This window comes from Pempheris klunzingeri, chromosome 12 (assembly GCF_042242105.1).
Source record: "Pempheris klunzingeri isolate RE-2024b chromosome 12, fPemKlu1.hap1, whole genome shotgun sequence".
NCBI lineage: Eukaryota > Metazoa > Chordata > Actinopteri > Acropomatiformes > Pempheridae > Pempheris > Pempheris klunzingeri.
The window spans coordinates 7959329-7973839 of NC_092023.1; the positions used below are offsets into that span (position 1 = coordinate 7959329).

At 42.4% G+C, this 14511-nt stretch overlaps 1 protein-coding gene across 1 annotated transcript in view; it reads left to right on the forward strand.

Moving 5' to 3' along the window:
* The first annotated feature begins 973 nt into the window (after positions 1 to 973).
* ctbp2a (C-terminal binding protein 2a) overlaps positions 974 to 14511 on the forward strand; it is a 65114-nt gene continuing 51576 nt past the window's right edge. Inside the window, exon 1 of the mRNA XM_070840590.1 lies at positions 974 to 1201. The gene's annotated coding sequence lies outside the window, so the exon portion shown is untranslated. The remainder of the gene's footprint in view (positions 1202 to 14511) is intronic.

A 14511-nucleotide genomic window follows, 5' to 3' on the forward strand; every position in this document is an offset into this window, starting at 1 on the left:
ATAAAAGAAAGGAATGTCGAATGATAATATTGTTAAAATGGGTTTCACCACACAGAATAACGCTGGTTAGTTTTAAAGTTAGTTTTAGTTTTTACCCAGCAACTGTCAGGTGTACAACTGAACCGACAAAACTGACATTAGCTCGCTAAAATATGACCAATTTACATCGAAGAGTAAAAGAGGCAGGATAGCATTAAATATAGTCAATGCTTGATCAAAATGCTGTTTAGTAGGTTTAGTTTTAAATTACATTCAACAAAAATAACACAATATGCCTCAAATTAGAAAACCTAAAGCTAATAACGTTAGCTAAATGAGCAAACAGCGTCTTTTACGCTAACACTTCCCCCCTACTCCAAACTGTTTGAATATTGACTCTGAACAGTCTATAAATAAAAAGTCATACCTTACATTAACAAAACACTGACAGTTAGCTTTAATATAATTTAACGTATTAATAAAACATAATTAGCGAGCTAACTTATGTCGTGATGCTAGAGTTAGCGTTAGCTTAGCCTATCTGAGACGTTTTGCTAATTCACACATTAGATAAAAGACTCAATTGGCTACAGATGTTGAATAAAAAGAAGGTTAAAATCTAATCTTTTCAAGTTTAAGTTGAGATAATATTCAGAAAAATCCACTTGCAAGAGATTGGTAAAAGAGTTGAACTTACAGAAGGAGAAAACCAAAAAGAATTGAGTCTAAAAGGAGAAAAATCACTAATATAAATGATCATTCTGGAAAATTCCCTCTGTCCCATCTTCATCTTCATCAACTGCAAGAAGAGTGTGTGTGTGTGTGTGTGTGTGTGTGTGTGTGTGTGTGAGGGAGAAGTGGGCAAAGGCTCCGCCTCACTCAAAAAGCGAGAGAGAAAAAAAGGAAAAGCAAACTGATACACACCTCTCAATTCTGGCAGGAGGAAAAGAATAGGAGTGTTTATGAACCGTATAAGTAAACAGCAGGATAACCAGGCACACCGAGAGCCGACGCCACTTCTCCCCGTAAAAAGCGACACCAGGCACCGTCTCCCAGCGCCGGAGCTTGTCCCGCTGCGTCCAGGATTAAGTTTTTATGTCATCTAAAGGTGGATCATTATCTAAATCCGAGATAACAAGCGACTTTGAAATGCGTAGCCTGCGATGCTATTTCTGGAGCCCCCAAAGCCGACGTTTGAACTCTGAGTAAACACCCAGTCGAGGTAGGATTTCATGGCTGTTGGAGAGGTGGTGTAAAATGTGTCAGCGTGTGCTTTAGTTTTGAAAAGCTGTAACATTACTCGCGTCGCTGTCCATGTGTCCCTGCGCCATCAGCAAGGAGGGACAAGGGAGGGTGGGAGTAGACATTAGCCGATACCACTTCATGGTGATGTGGGAATGGGCTTTATTAAGTTCCTAATGAGCTGGGCAATTATAAGGTAATGGTGGACATATTAAGAGAGCCAATTAAGTGAGGTAATAGTAAATATAGTATGTTTTTAAAAAAAAAAATGCATTTAAAGAATATTGGCTACACTTAAGTTTGATCAAAAGTTTGGTGCAAGTGTGTTTTTGTGCAGTGTGTGTGCCACCAAACAAATCCATTTTGAACTTCACTTGTCATCTGTAGCCTGCTAATTAATGAATGCTTAATTAGTGGCCCAATCAGGCGTCCATATGAGCACCTGCACATGTTGAAGCAGAGGATAATCCTTCTTTTTAACAGTTTTGACAGCCAGAGAGGGCATCAGATCTGAAAAGGCAACTCTCTCCACTCTCCCTCCTCCTCCTCCTCCTCTTCTTCTTCTTTTTTTTTTTTTTCTTGCTGCATTTGGAGGCTCCAGTGGAGAAAGCTTCAAGTGGAGGAGGAGGAGGAGGAGGAGGGCGGCTCCATTGTCTGGCCAGCGAAGGGGTGGGGATTGAGGCTGTATGCAGATGTGCTGCTGGCAACGGACATCTGCTCCCCCCCCCCCCCTCACACACACACACACACACACACACACACACACACACACACACATTGGGTATTGTCACTACAGGCTGGGGAACTTAGAGTGGAGCCTGCTTGCAGAGAAAAGGCCTTTGTGAATGATACACAGAGGGGAATGTTTGCATTTGAAACGCCACGTTTATTGGAACATCTGATCATCTCAAGAAGCCTGCTTTGAGTCACTGTGTTCACCGCAGAAATATATCCGTGGCTGATGATGCAACAGATCTAGTGCTAATGAGTTTGTCATTGCACACTTGGTTTACCGTCTTGCCTCTTCGTTCAGCCCCACCTGCAACGCCGCCTCCCCTCATCCACCGCCTTCAACTCAGCTGGGGGTTGAACTTCTTCTCACGTCTTTGCGGCCTGCATGTGTTCAGATATGAAAGCCGGCCTCCCAAGGCAAACGCATCACAGGCAGCATCACAATGCACATGGCAGCTCCTATCAGGCCTTTTGATTTATCGCAGTGGAGGAAACTGCCAAGAAAATGCAAAACCAACGCTTTAATATTTATGATGTCATGCACACGGCTTGCGCTTGATGGAAGCTATCAGTGTTGTTGTTGTATATGTGTGTGTGTGTGTGTGTGTGTGTGTGTTTTGTATTGGAAATCAGGAGTCTCATTTGCCTCAACAGATATTCCCTGGTGTCTGGTGGAGTCAGTGTACTGTGATTAGGAACATGATTTGTGCTTGTAGAGAGCACTGTTGTACATGGCTGATCTGCTGTGCGACACGCTTGTGTAGGGACTCATTTGTGTGTTTCTGCTGGATAGTGGAGAGGCAAGCTGGGGAGCAAGTGCGCCGATGCGGGGAGAGATGATGCCGTTTGAAAGCACAGGTGCCGTCTCTCACTTTTCTCACCATTTGCTCATTTGGCGTGTGGTTTTCTCTGGACTGAGAGTGCATGTTATGTTTATTTCCTTCCTCGAGTTGCTGCCACGTCCTTCTCTTTTGTTGACATGATTCATTTATAAAGAGGAAGTGCTAGATACACAGCACGAGAAAAAAAAAAAATCCTGAATCATGCATTGACTGCCTGTTTTTAAGTCACACAAGCAGAATAATTACAATTGGTTAATCATATTCTCGAAGGCTAATACTCCATTTAACACAGTAATTTGGACGCTGCTGAAATAGCTCTTATGAACTCTTCTGAGAATTCCCATAATGGCCGGGCCACTAACGGCTTCTAAAAGTCCCCATAGGAGTTGGTTAGAGAGGATTTTACTGTCATGTGATTGTGCTATGCATTGTGGAGAGGAGGTAATGGGTGTGAAATTACACTGTGCCATCTGCAAGAGGCCGAAAATGCACAGCCTCATGTCACGCAGACATACTGCTGTGCTAAATCTCAGGACAGGAGGATTTAGGATTCATACCACAGGTCTTTTGACGTGGCTGCAAATCATCTTTTATTGAGCAATTTCTAGCTTTTCTTTAACTGAGAGTTTAGTTTAAAAAAAAAAAAAAGAAGACATTCACTCAACTATAGCCAATTAGCCAGTTAAGCTTTTAAAAGTTTAGCAGTTTCGAATGTGAAACATTGTTCTTTGTTTCCAAAATCCCTGCTGAATCTCTGTCATACAGATCTTTAGACATCTTAAAACTGAATTCTCACATTGTATTAAGGCTTTGATGTTGAAAACAAGGATTATGCTGTGAAGGAGTACATGCTGCAAGTTGAGAGCTGCAATGATGAGGGAACAGTTGCACTTCACTTATTCTTTGAGCAAGTGCTGTACTGTATCTCATGCTGGCTGGTAATAGTTTTACCTCAAAGAACAGCCCCTTAAAGATCCACTCTTTGTTTAGCGTAATTGGTGCACTCTACAAATATTCACCACCTGTTTCTTGCTTGTTATAACATGCTCTGTTGTGTCTCAGTTCTCTCTGAGTCAGTCGCTCGTTTGTGGTCGTGAAGGATAGTTTTGGGAGAGTGGAAGTGGACTGCACCAGACAGCAGCAGGTGTCTGATTCTCCTCACTGATAAAGCCTGTTTGCACAGTGTGCTCAAAGGATACAGGACGCTCTAAATCCCTCCGTGTTTCTGTGTGCGTGCGTGCGTGCGTTGACTCTTGTCTGCCACCGACGTGATGCACAGTATGGACAAATGGATACATCCTCAGTTCAGTCAAGTGCAGCTGAAGTCGTTTTTCATACTCTCACAGCTTCTCTGTAGCTTGCTCTCGCCACATTGGCATCGTGCAAGCTTGTTTGCAAGCTCTGCCAATCCAAAATAATGTATTTAATAGTCATTCCCCGTTCAGCTGGCGGAGTGGCCAGAAAACAAGCAAACTGTAGTCCAAGGTTCTTAATTGAGACAATCAAACATAAAACTGCAGAATCATAACCACAGATTGCTGCCAAATCTTAAATATAACATCCAAAATGATTAAGGAAATAAGTCGCACTGCTGCATTATGTCTGACCACTGTTGCATCATTTCCCTGCTTTTGGTTTGTTGTTTTAATGGCAGGGAGTCTTGTTGCTCAAGCTGTGATCTTAATTCTAAAAGCTTTCATCTGTGAATATTTCTCTCTTTGAGTCAAAACATTTTTTTTTTTGATTAATCAATTAGTCTTTTGGCAGAAAATCGTGAAAGCCGAAGACCCCACAGTCACGTCTTCAGATAGCTTGTTTTGTCCTCCCAGCAATTTGAAAACCAAAAGATATTGATATTGAAGGTATTATTATTATTATTGTTATTAAAGAAAACATTTCATTTGGAGCAAATTAAAGGATTGGACTTATTGGTAAAGCTAGCAAGCGAGTCGCACAAGCGATCTTCATGATCGACAGTGAGCATTAACTTCAGTCTATATTTTTATTTGATAAATGCTAATAAATAAAACAATACAGGCAAGCAGATTTCTGTCCCATAATTGAAAAACAACCCTAACTTTTCAAAAATTTGAGCCACAGCTCAGCGGCAGATTCTTGCTCGGGCACAAATCCCACATCCGCTGAGCTGCAGAACGAGAGAGCAGTAACTATGAGCAACAGATGGGTTCATGACAGCTATTTTGATTGTGTTTATATGATTGCGGCATTTAGCGGAGGCGTTTGTTTGTTATACAGAAAGTCAGGCTGTCAGTCAGCGGTTGTGTACAGAACGAACAAAGAGATGCGGCCAATCTTCTCATCACTATCTTTGACCCCAGTAGTGACCGGGCAGTGCGCATTCGTGTTTGGGGGAGTGTTTTTCATGACAGCTGAATTCCATTTAGCTACCTCAGTTTCAGGGTCCCAGTATAGTGGATGCTGGCTCACTGTCACACCGTCATGACTCACTGGGACACTTAAGTAGAACAGAGCCATCGTCAACATCATTTAGTAACATGTGCTAAAAGGTCCGCTGTGAACAAGGCCCATCATTGAAATTACAGTAGCTTACGGTACAGTGAGCGAGGGTACAGTATGTTGTGGATGCATAAATGAGCATTTCTCTAAATTATTAAATGAATATATGATTGGAAAGCGCTTAGCAGCAGTGGGGGAACAGTGGAGGATGTTTGCTGCTCTCTGTATTTATGACCATGGGAGTTTGCTCACACCACTTGGCTGTCTAATAGCCTCCCACCTGGCGTAAACCATCGCACTTGGAGTCCCTGCTCCTCCTTAATGACCACGGCCATTTTCATCCAAAAAAGTCCTAATTGCTCTCAACTACATGCACGGACATGATGCCAGATAGAGATGGAGCGAGGAGGGGGGAGGATGAGGATGGATGAAGGGGCGTAGTTTGGAGATCTAATAGGGATGTAATGCACTTGTCTTTCTAGCATAGAACAGTGCGTTTGTGTGTGTGTGTGTGTGTGTGTGTGTGTGTGTGTGTTTGCCAGCAGGAAGAAAAAGAAAAAAAAAAAAGATCTTCTCCTCACCTCCCTTCTTTCACTTAGCATAGCCAGAGCTGCCATTAACTTTCATGCAAACCACAGAGGATTAGGAATGAATAGTAGCGCCGTCTTCCAACAGTCCGTGCGTGTACATGTGTGCTCGTGTCTGTGTCCGTGTGTCACTTTTGCAGGAACTAGCAGAGACAAAGCACCATCTGCACGCAGCAGGCTGTCCTGACTGCCTGCTCCTCTCGCTGGGGCAGAGAAGAGGCTTTCTGTGAGCGTTGTTACGAAACCAAGTCTTCTGCTGCTGCTGCTGCTGCTGCTGTTGCTGCTACGGTGGTTGTTAATGCTGACAGCTAATAATGTCCTCCTGGATGACTGTGCCTTGCTGGAGCCAGGGAGAAGAGACAGAGACTAATGAAGAGAGGCAGGAAGTGAGGGAAAGAGACAGACAGAAACAGAGAAAGGAAAGGAAGATACCAGTGGGGCGTGCAGCACTCTCTGTCCGAGCTGCTGAAGTTTCCCGAAGAGGATTACACACATGTACACACAGACTGAAAGTACAGCCATATGTATTGTGTTTTATTTCCTCCTTTTTTTTTTTTTTTTTGTTGCTTCCTTCCTGCTCGCCCTCTCCTGTCTCAGCGTCTCAGGAGGGAGGTGGCATGAGGAGGAGGAGGAGGAGGAGGAGGAGGAGGAAGGGTTCCATTGTGTCTAGGCAGAGCCCCTATTCCAGTCCAGCTGACATAGACTTGTGTCAGGAGGATCCATCCTGCTGATGTTAGGAAAGCTGTAAACTGAAAGAGATGTCTAAAATGCTGAAGTGGGCTCTGGCCAGCGGAGACATGGCTCTGTTTGTCTGCCATTCTGCTGAGCACCACTTCACAGAGAAAACTTTTCTGTCCAAATTTGCTGACGGAGAGAAGAGGAAAAAAGAAAAAAAAAAAAAGAGTTGGGGTTTTGGGAGTCACTTGTGGGCACACAAAGTCTTGTCTATTGTGGGTCTGTGACATTGACATTTGGAAATGGTGAAGGGGAGAAAAGAGTTTTAAAAAAAAAAAAAAGGAGCTCAGTTTTTTCATCTGTCTCTTACCACACAAACTGATTTGCCACTCCTCACAATTCTCCGAGACGGCAGTCAGTGAACCTTCCAAACACATGAATATGCATGATAAGTTCACTCTTCTTCTCTGCCCTCTGAGCTGTGCTTTTTTTTTTTTTATCCACCCAGAGACCTGTCGTGTTGTGTTTGATTGGCCCTGACATTTGAAAAGGTCCTTGAATGAAAAAAAAAAAGTTGTTTATGACAACTGGAAAACTCTCCTTGAAGCAGAGTAAAAATGGCATTTTGAAAGGGGCACAGCTCCTGCATATTTAAATGCTAATGGCTCTGTGAATGTGCACGCTAATAGGATGTTTCAATCTGGAGCAGCACAGTATGTACACTTTCAGTATGCAAGCACACTGTCTGAGTGCTATTTCTAATAGCTGTGGAAGGTGCATCAGCTTATTTTATTAACTGATTATGTGGAGTCTGAAGTTTTTTTTTTCTTGATAATACTAATTTTTATTATATCATCTGTTTTTATGGCAGCATGGAGATTATCTCAACACATATGCACAAAGAATAGGCTCATATTCAGAAAAAAAAAACCCTCAGGGAAATCTGTTTTTGAAATTCTGGCATCTGTGGTGTATTATCTCTGTGGTTATGATGCAGATAAAGTTTAACAGCTTGTTTTACAAGCTTGCTCATGCTGTGTGGCAGAGTAAGGCTGCTGGTTTCAGAAGAGGCCCGTGGGGTTTTAGTTAGGCAGTCCTGGAGTGAGGCGTCGGGTCCTTGGTGCATTATGGGCTGTTTTTGTTAACAGCAGCCAGCCACACATGCCATGGATCTCCCTGGACTTTGACCTGCTAGTGGAGTGTTTGGTCTCATAGTCCTGCTTGCTGTCTAGATTTCACATTGTGTAGAAACAGGACAATTGATGTTGTCATTAGACAAGAATTTGTATTGAATTTGAGCCCGTTTACTTACAACATAGATGTGGTAAGCTTTGCATGAAGAGTGATTGTTGAACCACAAGATATTCAGGCTTAGGAAGGTGGGATGGCATGCATCCAAGGTCCGGATTGATTTCAAATTCTTATATCGCCATCACACGATATGTACCTTAGACCATTAAGGCCGGGTTTCGCCTAACGAGCTAACCACTAACATGCTAGCACTAGTTAAGTCACAATGGCTCTGTTCGATCCAATGATCATGTTTCCCTGTTCTTTACAGTAGTGTGACCGTGCATTTAGGCCAATAGAATAACCTAACCGTCATTTTTAAATGCCGTACGTTCATCCAACTGTCCACCTACCACGCTTTCATGCATCTAGCAGCCTCCTAGCTTGCATAAATTACTGGCAGGAGTCCAAACAGGGAAATCTGGCAGATGTCTATGAAACCATTTGACTCTTAAACCACGCTGCTAAGTGAAAGGCTGCGCTTCCCTCCGATTTGAATGAGCTGCGGACATCAGCACGGTCACCGCTGCAGAGCATCGGCGCCCGTACACACTCGCACATGCTGGCACACTGTCACACAAAAAAGCAGTTATCTACTTGTTGCTGTATAGAGAGCTTAACAGGGTGACCTGTCATCCCGCCTCTCATCACTCATCTGTGATGAAAAGTGGCGTATTATAAACCCACTGCTAGCAGTTATGGAAGTGTTGACAAAGTGAGTGGCGGAGCTGAACGATGGAGTCACCCCAGCTATCTCCATTAGGAATATGGATATTACCAATGTTTGGCGAGCCCGAGGCTAATGCTTTGATTCTTTGGCTGCTGGGAAGCTCAGTGGGATGGCTGACTTTTTAACTCATCTGCTTGTACGCACAAAGACATGTTTGATTTGCACCTGTATGGAGATGTTTGATATCTGATCCTGAACAAAAAGGATTTACCATGTTAATGTTTCACTGAGCCAGAGAGAAGCCACAGACTCTCAGTCCCTCCTATCCAGTCCTCTGTGAATACTCCCCTCGGGACTATTCACGGGGACTGTCGGGGGTTCAGACAGTTAAAGCAAATGCTATTTTAAGGCATTATACGCATGTCTGCTGCAATTTTTCAACATCTTTTTATTATTTATTCTACATATTTGACATACCAAGCAGGGACGTGACTCTCTATAACAACTATGTAACATTTAATGAACAGGATTTTGTTTCCAGTCTAAAAGCGAGCGCTGCTTTTTATTTATGGCTTCCAACATCTTTTGACCTAAGGTGAACATTTTTCCAATAATGAACTTTTGTGCCATGGGGAGATAGGGGAGTGCATTGGTACGATAACAGAGCTACAGTTCATTGGTAGTGCCTTGTCAGGGATTTTGCTGATGCATGGGGACTGTGTTTTACCTACAGCCATACTGATGTCGCTGCTTAAAAAGGCAGCGCAGCCAAATTTGAAGATGAAGAAAGTGAGAAGTCCTATTATCTCGTTCAGACATGCAGTCAGTGTGGCACTGCAGGAAAGACCTTATTTTTGTCATAAAATTGATGTACCATGGGAAATACCGTATGAATTACACGCACCATTCACTTTTATGCTGGTATTGTTAATATTCCACATTTTATTAGTTTTTTAAACCATTTTTCTGTTCGTGTGGGGTTTGTTTTTTGTTTTAATCTTGTCTAGAATGTGCCACGAGAAAAGTGTTTTCATTTCACTGTACACGGCAAGCTGAAATGATGATGAACTCGAACAGAGGTTATATGTTTTCCGGTCTTTTCAGCCTCAGGGGAAGTTTGAACTACCGAAATATTTCAAATAACTCAAAGAGCTTTTGTTCCACTTTTCACCCACTTGTCCGTGTCTTTTCTCCCTTGGTTAAAACTCATCACTGACCTTTTTCCTCTCTCCTTTTTTCTGCTGCTAAGCTCTTTCCCTTATTTTTCTCTGAATATCAGTTGTGTCTCCTAATCCGTCTGCGCCCTTATCTTGTCTCCTTTTTTTCCTCAGTTTCATCACTGTGTGCTCTTGCTCACAGGTGGCTGAGGGTTGTGCTGGCTCTTCTTCGCTGGCTGGCTGTTTCTTCTGTTTGGTATCTATTCAATACCAGCTGCCGTCCTTGGTACACGCGTACATATACATAAAAGCAGACAAACACGCACATACCTGCACACAGGCATAGATAGAAACACAGCCATATGAACGCAGTGATACATCGGCCTCACTATGGTGTCGAGAGATAAAAACCTGCTCCTCATTGAAAAGAGGTCTTTTTAGGTCACACTGACGCAAAATATTCTGTGGGGTTAGTGTTCATTGGTGAAATTATAAAGCCTCATCAACGAAGACCGCTATGTATGATGTTTTCTGCACACCATCGCGACCACAGTCCTCGTCTCATGTCTCGCTCCTCATATTCGAGTTTTTCAGTCCCCTCCCTGGAGGCTGGATGCAGCCAGACACCCACCTTGGCCCCAGTTCCCAGCCAACACGTCTGTGTTTTTTGGTGTCCGTCTGTATATATGTGTCTGTGTGTGTGGGCAGCAGCATTCAGCAGTGTTCTCACAGCCCAGCTGAGACTGACAGATGGAATCATTTCACACACAGACAGAAAGGCAGGATACAGGAAACCGGGGTGTGTTTAATAGTCCTGGCGCTGCTGTGGTTGGTATTAATCTAGGTCAGTGGCATTCAGCTCACGGTGAGTTGGCCTCTTGGGCAAGCTTGGCCTTTCCTTAACCTCATTTACTCAACTAACTTACAGTATATTTACCTCATACATAGTTTGCTGTAAAACAACCTGACAGGATGTTTGCACCGTGCAGTGTGGGGCAGATCACCACTGTACCTGGTTCTGCTTTGCCTTTTTCATTTGGAGCACAGTGGCTCCTCCCTGCAGCCCAGATGGCTCACAGCATTGGACCTTGATAGCACACTCCAAGATGCTCAACTCATAATTTAGTAAGCTAGAATATTTCATTTTGTTCTTGTTATCACCATATGTGTAAGAAATGACTGCCATTAGACAGTTGAATTTGAGTTGGGGTTAGCTTTTAAATTCCTGAATCGTTGGGTCTCTCTCTTAATGAAAGAGTTTGGTCTAGACCGGCTCTTTATGGAAAGTGTCTTGAGATAACACTGTTATGAAGTGGCGCTATATAAATAAACATTGATTGATTGATTGATTGATTAGATGAACTAGGCTAACCTAGCTATCAAAGTTTAGCTAATGGTTTAGTAAACCACAGGCACATTACTAGAAGGGCTTGGTCTCGAACCTCAAAATTTCAAGTATTGAAAGCCCACAAGTAAAAATTTGCATGTCAGTGCTTTCCAAGATCCTTAGTGTTGTGTACGTGTTCTTTGATTAAGTATTTCATCAAAAACATTACTCTTGTGTTGGTATCAGTAGCCTACTGAAACTGAGTTGTAGTACTGGCATCAGTATTGAAATGTTTGAAATGTTACTCCATGTTACACTGACCAATAGCCTGGTGAGCAGGAGCTGGCCCTGGCACTCATTTTTAGCTTGATCCACCATCACCGCTGACTGACCGATAAGTCGCTGCGCTGATTCTGTGCTAATTTACAAGCGTGCGTCACACCAGGGTTCACCGAACACCCTCTACTGTAGGTAATACACTGACCGATACATCCCCACTTATAGAAATCCAAACTAACCCTTTAGCATCAGTCTATTGATGAGGAGTTTATCAGGACTGATTGATCAATGATCTCATTTGAGTGTCTGGGCCACCGGCGATCTACCCCTCGGCACACTCCACAAGAAAACTGCCGGAAACGCTCGCCCCCCTGGCTCCATGATCGGGGTAGTGAAATGATATTTCTGATTGGATAGTCAGATGATGTGCTAATCTGAGCATCCCCGTTGGCTTTTCAGAAGGAAGCGTCAAACGTGGAACAAAAGTACTTGTAGCTTTTACTTGGGAGTGATGCATACATTTGAGTTGTGAGTGAACTTTTTCACCTACAAAGAGAGAGATGTGTAACTGCGAACCTTTGTGTTGTGGATCATCTTTAAGCCTTATTAAAATTATTTGTGCAAAGAATTTGTTCACAGAAGGCCATGTACAGCTACAGATCTCTTTTTAACATTCACATACATAGGTCTACATACATACACATACATTTGAATGTATCCGTACAAAACATTTTCACACATTCAGATACACAGGTACAGTACTTATCCTGTTTTGTTTCCGTAATGTTAAACTCGATAAAGTGGGTTCACTATTTATGAACTAGGGTTCAAGGAGCTCTCCTATAGTGAGGGTTTCATCTGTGTATCATGATTTACCCCCTCCAGAAATGTGAACCCAAGTTCATTCAAAACATGAGCATTTGCACTCAAATTGTGAAATGATTTCTACAGTTAATTTGCAGTTTAATTGCTTTTACAGTTGTTGCATATGCATCAGCTGCTTAGTAGCTAATTGCTAGAGAAAGATAGATCGTCGAGTTCAACAGTTAAGATTAGCACTTACCAACCTCAACACACAAAACGTGTATCTAATTAGACTAAAACTCCTCTGAGGGGATTTTGTGGAAATCATTTAGAATTATTATGTGGAGACTAGATTTTCTCAGTACTGCTGAACCGCAATATTGTAATAGATTTTGCCATGAACTGTTCACAGTGATTATGATGACATGACATGGAAAAGAAGGTATCTGTGGTTGTCTGTCTTGTGTTTGCCTTGTTACCTGCCCTCCCTTTGAAGCAGTCCTTTTTATAGTCTTTCCTCATTAGTCATGTTTCTTTGAAAATCCTAAATTTACTCCTGAAGTGAAATTGTGGCATCTTCATTCCTCTATCAGCCATTTGTTGAGAGATTGTTTAAAATACTGGCCCTGCTCCATAACATTAATCTCATTATCTTTTTGAAAGATGAAATCGAAGGTCTATCTCTCCGATGCATAATTATTCCATAGCCATAAAATATAATTGCATTTTTGTTTCCTCGCCTTTCTCTTTCCTCTCTAGTCTCTATCATGTTAGAGTGAAATGGGTTTTAAACGTTTCACTGGGAGAGGTGTAAGAAATAAGAAATCAGTGAGCGTCAGATTAGCCATTTTGAGTAAATGGAACTCAATTGTTTACACTTGACTAAATGGTAAGGTGTCTTTTTTTTTGCCTCATGTTTATGAGCTGTTAGCTGAGGAATAGTGAGGTGGATGGAAAGGTGCTAAAGAGCTGAGAAAGACGAGGTGACCAGCTGGTTACAGTTTCACACAGGCTTTAAACTACGACGTACCACTGGTAAGACTTCAATTCATGAACTGCACATGATCTGGAGCAATAATTGGTTTGTGCTGGCTTAGACATAGTTTACCCTTTGGAGGAAGTCATGCCACCGTCCTCAGACACTCTTGCTACCTGATTTTGCCCTCTGATGAAACTTTGTACTTGCATATTTCATGTGATTTAGGGTTTAGAAAAACGGGAGGAAAAGTTCATGTTATGTGTGTCTCAGGTCATTTTCCGCAGAACCATCTGGGAAGTCATCCGTAGAAACTGTTTATAACGGGGCAGGCACATTCAAAAAGTACTTGACTTCGTCTTTTTGTTTATGATGCCTGCAAATATGTCGTGTGTTTTTGTCACTGATGCAAACATTATTTACACATCATACACCAGTCAGGGCATCAATGGCCATGGTGTCTTGAAAAGTGCAGCTGCAGGCTACCAGAAAGCTACGCTGTGTAGTCTTTTGTAGTTTTTTTCTTTTTCTTCAGATGTGAGCAAGAAGGAAAATACTGTGAGATCTGTTGAGGCTGAAAGGTTGAAATTGAAAGCTAAGTTTAGATTTACAATCGAAATCATGACACTTCTACTTATCCTACTCATCATTAGATGTTCATAAGAAGTCAAGCATTCATCACCACGGAGTTTGGTCTCATCCACCACACTCCAAGGATGACCTTGAAGAGAAGTTGGCTACACAAGTGCACAAGCCTATCTTTGAATGTAAGGATAGTGTGTCTGCACTTTAACTCTCAGAACTGGGCTTTGTTCCTCAGCGAAAAAAGAAAAAAGGTCTGATGCATTCTTGTCATGTTGAATGTCAACAGAAAGTGGGAAAGATTTATTACCACCATAAAAGCATCTTGGACACAGCCTTTTATCTGTCAGCTTAAGTACCATGGGTTTTGGCGGGATTGCATGTTTATGTGTACATGGGCTTTAACATGCATGATTGCTGGGTGAGTTGAGATGTGTAAATATGCAGTCAGTATATAGTATATAGAAAACATACCAACGCAATATTCCGAGACAGGTTTACAATACTTTTTATTTAATTCAAACACTGTATTGTTGAAAGTCTTTGTTGTGTAGTGGTGTTGTGAAAAATAAATTGCCAATTATCCCAGTGGAGATTTTATGCCAGACTTTGTTTTAGTTCATTAGATGTAAGGAGCTGGAGAGAGGAGGAATGCAGGCCATGCTGAAAGCCTCAATGGGTTAGGCTGCCGTGCACAATAATGTCACCATTATGCGTTTCCTGGGTGACTTAAACGAATAGGCATTATTACAAAATTGTGCATTAGCCCAAGTCAGCAGTTAGTGCTGCTGCAGTCCCATTTCGTTTAGAGTTGAGAGAAAGATGGCGAGAATGCGAGAGGAGGGAGGGAGGGAGGGAGGGAGAGGAAAAGGGGGAGGATGGGGAAAACGG